Source organism: Danio rerio, chromosome 17 (genome assembly GCF_052040795.2).
Source record: "Danio rerio strain M-AB ecotype USA chromosome 17, GRCz13ab, whole genome shotgun sequence".
In the NCBI taxonomy this organism is placed as follows: Eukaryota; Metazoa; Chordata; class Actinopteri; order Cypriniformes; family Danionidae; genus Danio; species Danio rerio.
In genome coordinates, this window is record NC_141037.1 from 49,182,375 (window position 1) to 49,194,519 (window position 12,145).

Sequence of the window (12,145 nt, forward strand, 5' to 3'; positions counted from 1 at the left end):
GGATGGCAAGGACTGACTTTGGTGAGCACACACACACACACACACACACACACACACACACACACACACACACACACACACACACACACACACACACACACACACATACAGTATACAGTTATCCTCACTTCTGGCAGACATACACAAACATTCCCAATTTCTAATCTCTCTCTCTCTCTCTAATCTAATTTTCATCATTCTCTCCGTCGCTCTTTCGCTCTCTCTCCTCAATGGCAGCCAACTCTCTTTTTCCAAATTCTCTCTCCTCTCAGCTCTCTTTTTCTATCTCCTATTTCCCTTTTTGTTCTCTCGCTCTCCCTCTCTTTTCCTCTCCTCTCTCTCTGCATCTCTTACAAAGGCAGCAGGCAGTTTGCCTCCCCTGAAAATGAGGCCACGCACGGCAAGTATGCAAATGAAAGCAGTGCTGCTGGATTAGAATGGGACACCATATACCCTAAATCATGATTGTCAATCATGGCGAGGGATTAAGGGATACGGGCTTATAGACCTAAAAAAGCAACACTTCCCCCCCCCGGGCGCACTTCCATTGTGAAAGAGGGAGTGTGGGAGAGAGGGCTTGTTGGGGGGCTGTTTTAGTGCACTACTGCCCTCTGCCTTTCCGTCTGCTTTACTGCACGTTTCAAAGCAGCGTTCGTTTTAAAGACGGGGTTTGGCTCTGCTTCCTGCTCAGCGGCAAGAACCTTAAAATATGCCACACATTGTTTTATTTTGAGATCAAAGACAGGAAATGAAAAGTGCGGTGGGTTTGTTTTGGGGTCTTTTTTGCATGTGGTTTGAACATTTTAAAGTCACTTCAGGCAGTGATCATACATCAATATTGAACGATGGAAGTGATTTCACTCAGAAATAAATATTCTAATGCATAACATATACATGGGTCAAAGTGTAGAAACGTGATTTTGTGTGCACAGAATATATTTACTTTGATATTGAATCATATTAATAATTTGTCAAATGTTAAAATAGTAACGGATGCATTTATTTTATTCAATATACAGTTGAAGTCAGAATTAATAAACCCCCTTTAATTTTTTTTCTTTTTTAAATATTTCACAAATGATGATTGCTATATCAAGGAAATGTTCACAGTGTGTTTGATAATATTTTTTTTTTTCTGGAAAAAGTCTCATTTGTTTTATTTCAGCTAAATTTAAATTAAAAAAAAAATTATTTTAAAGTCAAAATTATTAGCCCTTTTAAGTTATATTTTTCCTGATTGTCTTCAGAACAAACCATTGTTATACAATAACTTGCCTAACTACCCTAACCGGTTTAGTTAACCAAATAAACCTAGTTAAGCCTTTAAATGTCACTTTAAGCTGTATAGAAGTGTCTTGAAAAATATCTAGTCAAATATTATTTACTGTCATCATGATGAAGATGAAATAAGTTAGCTATTAGAAATGAGTTCTTAAAACTATTATGATTAGAAATGTGTTGAAAAATCTTCTCTCCGTTAAACAGAAATTGGGGAAAAATAAACAGGGGAGCTAATAATTCTGACTTCAACTGTATGAGGGGACAAATTTTTTTATCATTCACAATTATATAAAGCTTTGTTTGAAGTTGTTTGAAGGATATATTTAAAATTGCATTGTATTTCTTAAAGGTAGTTAATCCCAAAATGAAAAAAAAAACGAATTTACTCACCCTTAGGCCTTCTTTGATGTACTGTAGGTGACTTTTTTTCTTTAGCAGAACATTACAGATCATTTTCAGCTGAAACTGGTTCTTCATGATTCATTAAATGCAAGTCAACAGGCATCAGCACTTTGAGAGTTAAAACAACACACAGGCAATACAAAATTAATATGGCTCCTGGCAACACATTGAGTTTTTATGAACAAAACAATTCACGGTGAACATTATAACTTATTACCTGCATAAAGTTCCCAAGTACTTTTATGACAATTTCGGAATGTTGCATAATCATGGCCATCACACATTGAGAACCTGTGAAAGTCAATTAAGAGACATTCTGTATGAGAACAAACTTTTTTATGTACATCCAGGATTCTCCTCAAATATAGGAGACACGAGTTCATTCATATGCAACAGAAAGTTGTGGATTAAAGGAAATAATGTTGTTATAAATATAAAAGTAATCTTTACATACATACATACACACACATGTAAGTACACAAAATACATACACACATATACATACATGCATACAGACATACAGGGGTTGGACAATGGAACTGAAACACAGGGCAATTTAGTGTTGGAGGTTTCGTGGCTAAATTTGACCTGCCTGGTGGCCAATCCTCACTGATTGCACGTTCCACTAGTAGGAACAGAGAGTGAAGGTTTAATTAGCAGAGTAGTGACATAGTTATTGTTTAAAATATTGCAATGTACACAATACTATTGGTGACATATCAGAGTCTCGCTAGCACATCGGTGACAGACAGCAAGTGTGGATCTGTGGTGTATCAAGAGCTACAGTATCCAGAGTGACGTCAGCATACCACAAAGAAGAATGAACCACATTCAATAGAATTAACTTGTTGATGAAAGCGGAAGCTGACTGAAAGGGATGTCCAGGTGCTAACCCGGATTGTAACCAAAAAACAAAGTCACAGCTGCCCAACTCACATCAGAATTAAATGTGCACCTCCAATCTCCTGTTTCCACCAAAACTGTTCATCTGGAGTTTTACAGGGTCAATATACACTGCTCAAAAAATAAAGAGAACACTAAAATAGCACATCCTAGATCTGAATGAATTAAATATTCTTATTAAATACTTTGTTCTTTACATAGTCGAATGTGCTAACAACAAAATCACACAAAAAATATCAATTGGAAATCAAATGCATTATCCCATGGAGGTCTGGATTTGGAGTCACACTCAAAATTGAAGTGGAATAACACACTATAGGATGATCAAAATTTAATTTAATGTCCTTTAAATGAGTCAAAATTGGGATCGGTAGTAAAGATGACCTCCCTACAATGCCTGGGCATGCTCCTGATGGGGTGGCGGGTGGTCTCCTGAGTAATCTCATCCCAGACCTGGACTAAAGCATCCGCAAACTCCTAGACAGTCTGTGGTGCAACTTGCCGTTGGTGGATGGAGCAAGACATGACATCCCAGATGTGCTCAATTGGATTCAGGACTGGGGAACAGGTGGACCAGTCCATAGCATCAACGCCTTCATCTTACTGGAACTGCTTACACACTCCAGCCACATGAGGTCTAGCATTGCCTAGAATTAGGAAGAACCCAGAGCCAATAGCGCAGGTATATGGTCTTACAAGGTGTCTGAGGATCTCATCTCGGTAGCTAATGGCAGTCAGGCTACCTCTGGCGAGCACATGGAGGGTCCTCCAAAAAAATGCCACCCCTCACACCATTACTGACCCACTGCTAAAAGTCATGCTGGAGGATGATGCTGCAGAACATTCTCCATGGCGTCTCCAGACTCTGCTACATCTGTCACATGTGGTCAACGTGAACCTGAATCTTCATCTGTGAAGAGCACATGGTGCCAGTAGCGAATACCAATCTTGGTGTTCCCTGGCAAATGCCAAATGTCCTGCAGGGTGTTGGGCTGTAAGCACAAGCCCCACCTGTGAGAGTCGGACCCTTATACCCAGCCGTTTGAGCAGATACATGCACATTTGTGGCCACTTGGAGGTCATGTTGCAGGGCTCTGGCAGTGCTTCTCCGGTTCCTCCTTGCACAAAGGTAGAGGTAGCAGTCCTGCTGCTGGGTTGTTGCACTCCAACGGCCTCCTCCACGTCTCCTGGTGTACTGACCTGTCTCCTGGTAACACCTTCATGCTCTGGATGCTACGCTAACAGACACAGCAAACCTTCTTGCCACAGCTCGCATTGTGCCATTTGTCTCATGCTACCACTAGAGTGAAAGCACCACCAGCATTCAAAAGTGACCAAAACACCAGCCAAAAAGCATAGCAACTGAAAAATGGTCCGTGGTCACCAACTGCATGAACCATCCATTAGGGTTGTCCTGCTGATTGTCTTTAATTTCCACCTGTTGTCTATTCCATTTGCACAACAACATGTGAAACTGACTGTCAATCAGTGTTGAGTTCTAAATAGGCAGTTTGATTTCACTGAAGTGTAACTGACTCGGAGTTGTGTGGACATTGTGTTGTTTAAGTGCTCCCTTTATTTGTTTGTGCAGTGTACATTGCCGGGCTGCAGCCAAACATCCGGTTACTCATCCCAATGACAAACTTTGGTTTCAATGGGGCCTGCTTTGAAAATCTTGGTCTGTGGACAATGTGAAACATGTATTGTTCTCTAATGAGCCCATCTTCACTGTCTTTCTCAAATAAAAATTATGAGGTCAAAGGAACTGCCAGAGGAGCTCAGAGATAGAATTGTGGCAAGGCACAGATTAGGCCATGGTTACAAAAATTTCTGCTGCACTTTAGGTTGCTAATGCTGTGTTCACACCAGAGGTGGAACCTGCAAATAAATAGCGATATTCACACGTGAATATTTTGAGTTTACTCACTTCATTCATGCGTCAAATTCACTTCAGAATAGATGTGGATTCGCGTCATGGGCAGGGCTTTTGGTGACTCTAGATTCAATGCTAAATGGCTAACATGGATTTTGTTGAGATTGTAGCTCTGCTTTTTGTGCTTTATGAAGGCTGAAAAACAGCTGTGATTCGGACTGAGCCAAGCCCAGTTTGAGGAACTATTGTCCGGTGTCGGCAAGAAGATTTCCCCTCGGGACACCAGCAACAGGAGCTATGGCATAATTATGCCCCTCCAAGAGAAAGCTCCTGATTGATTAAAGTGGCTCGAATGTCCGTTGAAGTTCAGATTTTTCAACTCGAGCGATTTGCGCGCAAAACAATTAACTTGCACTGCTTCATTCGCAGGTATCGCTCTGCAGGATGTCTATTCGCGTCCTTGCATTGACTTAACATGTAAATCACTCACAAAAGATGCTTCAGCCGCGTCTGGTGTGAACGCAGCAAAAGAACGCAGTGGCCTCTATAATCCTTAAATGGAAGACATTTGGGACGAGCAGAACCATTCCTAGAGCTGGCCGTCCGGCCAAACTGAGCTATCGGGGGAAAGAGCCTTGGTGAGAGAGGTAAAGAAGAACCCAAAGATCACTGTGGCTGAGCTTCAGAGATGCAGTCGGGAGATGAGAGAGAGTTGTATAAAGTCAACCAATACTGCAGCTTTTCACCAGTCGGGGATTTATGGCAGAATGGCCCAACAGAAGCCTCTCCTCAGAGGAGTTTGCTATAAAACACCTTAAAGACTCCAAGATGTAGAGAAATAAGATTTTCTGGTCTGATGAGACCAAGACAGAACTTTTTGGCCTCAATTCTAAATGGTATACAGTATGTGGAAAAAGCAGAGGCTGCTCATCACCTGTCCAATACAGTCCCGACAGTGAAGCATGGTGGTGGCAGTGGGCATGCTATGGGGGTGTTTTTCAGCTGCTGGAAAGGGCAACTGGTTGCATTTGAGGGAAAGATGAATGCGGCCAAGTACAGGGATATCCTGAACGAAAACTTTCTCCAGAGTGCTCAGGACCTCAGACTGGGCCGAAGGTTTACCTTCCAACAAGACAATGTCCCTAAGCTTACAGCTAAAATAACAAAGGAGTGGCTTCACAACAACTCCATGACTGTTCATGAATGGCCCAGCCAGACCCCTAACTTGAACACAATTGAGCATCTCTGATGAGACCTAAAAAATAGCTTTCCACCAACCTTTATTATCCAACCTGACAGAACCGGAGGGGATCTGCAAAGAGGTATAGCAGAGGATCCCCAAAACCAGGTGTGAATAACTTGCATCTTTCCCAAAAAAGACTCATGGCTGTATCAGATCAAAAGGATGCTTCTAAAAACTGAGCAAAGGGTCTGAATACTTACGACTATGTGATATTTCAGTTTTGCACTTTATTTGCACTTGCATAAAATTTCATACGGACAAAAGTCACCATTACAGTGTTTTCACGCCAAAATTCTATTTAAAACATGAAAACAAAAACTCCCAAAAAAGATCAGCCAAATTAAAGCTTTATCAGAAATAGATCCAAATTACACACCAACATTATCCACAGTTCATACCTGTTTTCTGCTGCATTTTTATATATCCATTGAGCCCCTCACTTAGCATGGCACTATTGCTTCTGGGGGCTTGGCATGCCATAAAAGGTGTAGAGGTGGGTAAAAACAGAGGGCAACATCTGCTTCACAGCAGGAGACAGGACTGCCACTGTATTACACAAATACACACACACACATTTACACACACATGAACACAAAAACAAGGCCTGCAGACAAAAAAAAAAAAAAAAAAGAAACCCAATGCAATCCAAGCTCCAAAGATTCACTTAATTTAGACTAATATTTAATTTTCCATTTCTTAATGCCAAGAATTTCACGTCCTAATCTTTTATCCTATTTCAAAGCAACAGTATATAATTTTAAAAATAAAAATATTTCCTGTAATAGAACAGTACAGTATGTCTGAAACTCGAATACTGTAATGCGCATGAGCTTCACCTCGAAACACCAAACAAACAAACAAACACTAATTGATACGAGTCTATCGACAGGCATAAGAGCAAAGGGCTAATCGTTCAGCATCATTAGGTGAAGATTTAGCTTAAAAGCTTTGAGCTGGCATTAAGCAAAGCTGCTGTTGACATGGATTGAGTGCTGTAATGCTGTATTGTCACTGCTCCAGGAGGCAGAGAGAGGGCGATTTGAGAGAGTGATGCGCTCAAGCTGGGATTTGTGGGCTGCCGTAACACTGGAGGGCACTGGAGGCAGCGTGGACCAAAGGAACGCATGTGGGAGCTCTAATAACACTGCGAACAATACTGGATTTGCCATTTAATAACTAATTGGATGTGTGGGTAGGCGCGTGTATCCACGAGCTACAGAAAAGTTTGTGTGATGTATCCTCAAAAACCTGATGTAGGCAATCTGTGGTGTACTTTCTGACATATAATTCATATTTCGTAATTTAAAAGGCCTTTAAGTCCATCTTTAGGCCATATTTGCTTTCTTTGGTGCATCTTTAGGTCATTTTGCTATTATTTAGTCCATCATTAGGTCATATTTTTTGCATATCTGCATTTTTGCAGTGAAAATGCTCAGGATTTGTTTGTTTCATTTAAGAAAAACTTTTTATATTGATTTTAATATTTCAAGGAAATTGAATCAGTGTATTTTTACTTGAATGGATACATAATTTTTATTTAAAAAATGCAAATATGAAATATAATACAACATGGTTTGTATTTGTACTCTGAATTGTTGTTGTTTAGAGCTGTGTTATATGTTTGGCCCACCACAATAAAAAGTCTGTTAATTTACTCACTTATAAATATGATCTAAATAATGAGAAATATAGAGCGATATATAGGTATATGATTTTACTCATGTAATCTGATATACTATGCCATTGATTAAAGTTAAAACTATAAAGGATTGTAAAGATTTTAAATAATGTAGTTAAATATATTCTTTCAGATACTGAGATTGATTTGATTGATTTGAGAGACAGAGAGAGCTCAAACAAGAGGACCAATAAAGATAAATAAAAGTTTATCAAATAAATAAAAAATATTTTATTAAAAATTATTTTAGATCTACATTTTTTAATGAGTTCATGTAAATATGCTGATTATTATTATTATTTATATTAGTATTGTTTTATCCATCATTGTTCATTTTTAAATGTAGTTTTTTTTATTTATTATTTTTTTATTTAAGTATAATTGTTATTATACTATTTAAACTACTATACTACTATTTACTGTGTTTACTATTTTTTGTAAATACATATATACATATACATATATATATATATATATATATATATATATATATATATATATATATATATATATATATACACACACACACACACACACACACACACACACACACACACACACATATATATATATATATATATATATATATATTTATTTATTTATTATATACACACACACATACACATACACACACACACATATATATGTGTATATATATATATATATAAATAAAGCATTTATTAAATAGAAATTAATTGAATTGAGGGAGAGAGATAGAGAGCGAGGGAAAGAGGGGTGGATTTTGATCTTACAAGATCTTATACACCTGATTCATAATCTCATATAAGCCCTGAAGATTAAGATGATCCTCCAGAACAACAATTTTCATCCAGGTAAACCAGCTATACTGTCATGTTTCCAAACCATTCCATAATGCCATGACAATACTTAGTAGCTTAATAGGGTACTTGGGTAAATCAGTTAACCATCAAATCCTTGTTTACTTCATAAAGACGAGAAACAACAACTAAATACTGTTTCAGATTCAATCAAGAACAAACCAATATATTCTCACTTTATGATACCATATGACTAGGCCCACGCACAAATAAATCAACAGACAAAACTACAAAATGACCCGTAAAGTTAATTTTAATTTCTTACACCAGCTTTATTACAATCCATCCAGATTACACGGATTTAAAAACAGTATTTCTCTTCTCTGCTTCAGCTGTGGTCCCGAAGAAGGTACATTTTTGCATTCTGCATGGCTGTGCCCTTAAGTGAAAGTGTTAAGTATGCAACATCATATCACAGATTCATGGAAGTGATTTTCCATTGAATCCAGAGATATGTTTATTGGGCAATTATAAAAATTCTTACAGAAATGTTGACAATCGCTAAAAAAATGTATTGCTTTAAAATGGAAAAAAGATCTAGAAGTAACAATTGGACTGTGGATCTCAGAAGTTTGCAACTGTATACCATTGGAGAAGATCCGAAAATTATGAATTATTTAAAAAGATTTGAAATACATTTTTGAATTATATTAAAACAGTACCACATGATTTGATTTAACAAAATAGTTTTTCTCTATTAGTTTATACTGTATCTTCTCCCTTTTTATTTATTAAATTATTTCATGTAATTTATTTATTTTATATACTTTGTATGTTTTACTTTAATTTGTTTGTTGCTTAGTTTTTATGTTCCGTGTTGTTAACTTTTGAAAAATAAAAATATATATTAAAAAAAGAAATCAACAGAATATATATATATATATATATATATATATATATATATATATATATATATATATATATATATATATATATATATGTGTGTGTGTGTGTGTGTGTGTTATTAACTAATATTTATATGATTTATTTACAATTCAGCTTGTAAACTAAAATATTTCCTGTCTTTTAGTAGATATGATATACTTGCTTTGATAAAAATGAATAAGTTAATATTTTTTACTGAATGTTTTAAGATATTTGTTACTGTTATCCAAAAATCACTGCGCATAGATCAACATTATTCTTTTTTTTACAAAATTGTGAACAGAAATAGCAAAAAATGTCAGCAGATCTATCTGACCCTGTAAATGACTAATAAAACAAAGATAAAATATATTTATTTACTATATAATTATTTATTATATATTAATTTATAAAGTTAAAAAGCATTTTCAAAATATCAAACTATGGGTTTTGTATTTGTCCTCCTAAATGTTATTGTTTTGCACTGCATTATATGTTTGGTATTATAGTTACATTTTTATATAGGTCGTTTTTCTTGTCTTTTATTGCTCAAATACGTTGAATTTACTATGTCAGGCTTTATATGGTTAAATAGGGAATGTGAGGAAAAGTAAAGCTGGTAAATTCACATTTTAGTCACCTGAGACCCAGACGTTACCACTTTTTTTTTTTTTTTGTCCTCTGTATTAATTATCCATTCGTTTAGAAATGTTTTAGAGCTTATTCATCTTGTATGCTGATTGTCAGAGACTGACTGTAAAAACCTCTATTAGTCAATTTTTTAAAATTATTATGTTCTTCTTATTATTAAGCGCAGTGGGTAGCACAATCGCCTCACAGCAGGAAGGTCGCTGATTCGAGCCCCGACAGTTGGTATTTGTGTGGAGTTTGCACGTTCTCCCTGTGTTCGTGTGGGTTTCCTCCGGGTGCCCCCGTTTCCCCCACAAGTCCAAAAACTATTTGGTGTAGGTGAATTGGGTAAGCTAAATTGTCCATATGTGTGTGAATGAGTGTGTATGTTGCCCAGTGATGGGTTGTTGCTGGAAGGGCATCCGCTGCATAAAATATATGATGGATAAGTTGGCGGTTCATTCCGCGGTGGCGAACCCTGATTAATAAAGGAACTAAGCTGAAAAAAATAAATGAATGAATGAAAATATCAATTAGGCTACTAAATGTCAAATTCATTGTTTGACACACTATAATAATAGGCTTGAATGCAAGTATAGCCTACAAATTTAAGAAATATAACCTAGGCTGTAACTTGCCTTTGCACTATGGTTTTTATTAAAGTTTAAAACTGTGACGTAAACATCTAAATGCCAAAACCATGTTTGGCTGTCAGGGGATTAAAATAGCAAATCTAATTTTAAAAACAGTTTAACCTTTAATGCTAAAAGCGAACTGTAGAAAGTTCATTTAAGTGTATTGTTCGAAAAGATAAAGGGAGAAAGTAAGACTAGTTTGCACAACTTTTGGAAACAGATCCACAAGCGGAGAAAAGATCACCATTCCACATGAGGATTCGTCTGTGAGCGTTTTCCGTCCCCCAAACAAACCTTACCTCTTCAGACACGAGTGTGTGAGGGAAATGGTAAAATGATGAGCTCTAATGAGCAGACTGAGGAAAGGGTGAGCAGAGGCTTTATCCAGCGTTCAGTGTTGACAGCAGCGCTAATCCTCGCCACCTGCTCAAATACACACAGGCCTCCATAAACAACAGCAGCGGTCCGCGTTCACGCTCGCTGTTCCCGCGGGAGCCTGCGCGGTCCCGCTGCTGTGCTTTCCCCGCGCACGCTCGCTCGCTGCAAGCAAACGCTAATCGCCATGCAAAACAAATAGTTGTCAAATGTTTGGAAAAGGCCGCGCTGTTTGCACCGGGGCCTAACAAAATAATTTTTACAAGCTATCCAGTTGTGATTAGGGCAGAGAGAATTGAATTTCCCTGGCAGTGATCATATTCATATTAACCTAATTAATAGTGCTGTTAACTTTGGCTGTTTACCGTTGCGGAAGCGGCCCGGTGTGGCAGAAACCGCAGCTCGGTTCAGCTCTGAAGCGTTTCTATCTCTCGCGGCCTTTCCTGCCCGTGACGACCGCACACATCTTAAACACTGCCGGGCGGTTAAGCCTTGCCGTTTTCTCCCATTTTGTCTTTTAAGTCGCGGGAATAATTTTCCTCCTTTGGGAAGATATTACCCTAAACCTTCATGGTTAAGAATACACGATGAGTCCTTGAGAAGAGATTTTTCAAAGACCTATTGAGCTTTTATATGTAGACATAGGCCTATATTCTATCTATATATTCTCCACTGAATACATACAAATCAAGTTCTTAATTAAATATTTAAATTATTTTATTTTTAATTCTGCTGTTCAATTAGGCTATCAACCTTTGAATATATAACAATTCTATCCATTATTATGTATATTACTATTATTACAATACTATTATCACAATATTCAAATGAAATTTCTTTATAGGCATTGATAGTTGAACTATTGCACAAAAGGTTCTTGTAATGTACACATGCACACATACATGCATGAACAGAAAAGGTCCCCATAATAACTTTTTTCTTAAACCTTTTATTTAAAAAAATGCAATGGAGTAATGTGATAAACATATAGGCTACAATTAATTTTCAAATACACCTACTATAATTACACTGTAAAAAAAATTATGAAAAAATCAAGACATATTTTGTTGATTTAATTTTGGATAAGTTGGTGGCTCATTCCACTGTGGTGACCCCAGATTAATAAAGGGACTTTATTAATTATTAATAAATTATTAATTTATTATTTTTTTGATTGAATGACATGCGGTGAAATCCAAACACTCCCTGACAGTGTACATCTCTGTATATGCACGGTTAAAAAAACAAAAACAAAAAAACAAAGTGGACTCAACTTAAAATTTTAAGGCAACAAACTTCAGGACATATTTGACTCAACTTTAAACCCAATTGCTTCACTTGATTTAATTTGATTAAACTCAAAAATGTCCTGAAGTTTGATGCCTTAAAATTTTAAGTTCAACTTTAAATTTAACTTTAAAG

The 12,145-nt window shown here is 36.8% G+C and overlaps 1 long non-coding RNA gene across 2 annotated transcripts in view; it reads right to left on the reverse strand.

Moving 5' to 3' along the window:
- The window catches only part of LOC141378416 (uncharacterized), a 60,609-nt gene extending 49,715 nt beyond the window's left edge, over window positions 1–10,894 (reverse strand). The window contains exons 1-4 of one of the 2 annotated variants that reach the window (XR_015513806.1): window positions 10,648–10,894; window positions 6,101–6,248; window positions 1,901–1,974; window positions 1,672–1,791 (exon numbers count right to left, since the gene is read on the reverse strand). This is a non-coding gene — a long non-coding RNA (uncharacterized LOC141378416). The remainder of the gene's footprint in view (window positions 1–1,671; window positions 1,792–1,900; window positions 1,975–6,100; window positions 6,249–10,647) is intronic. The other variant, XR_015513807.1, reaches the window with a different exon arrangement.
- Between the last annotated feature and the right edge of the window lie 1,251 nt (window positions 10,895–12,145).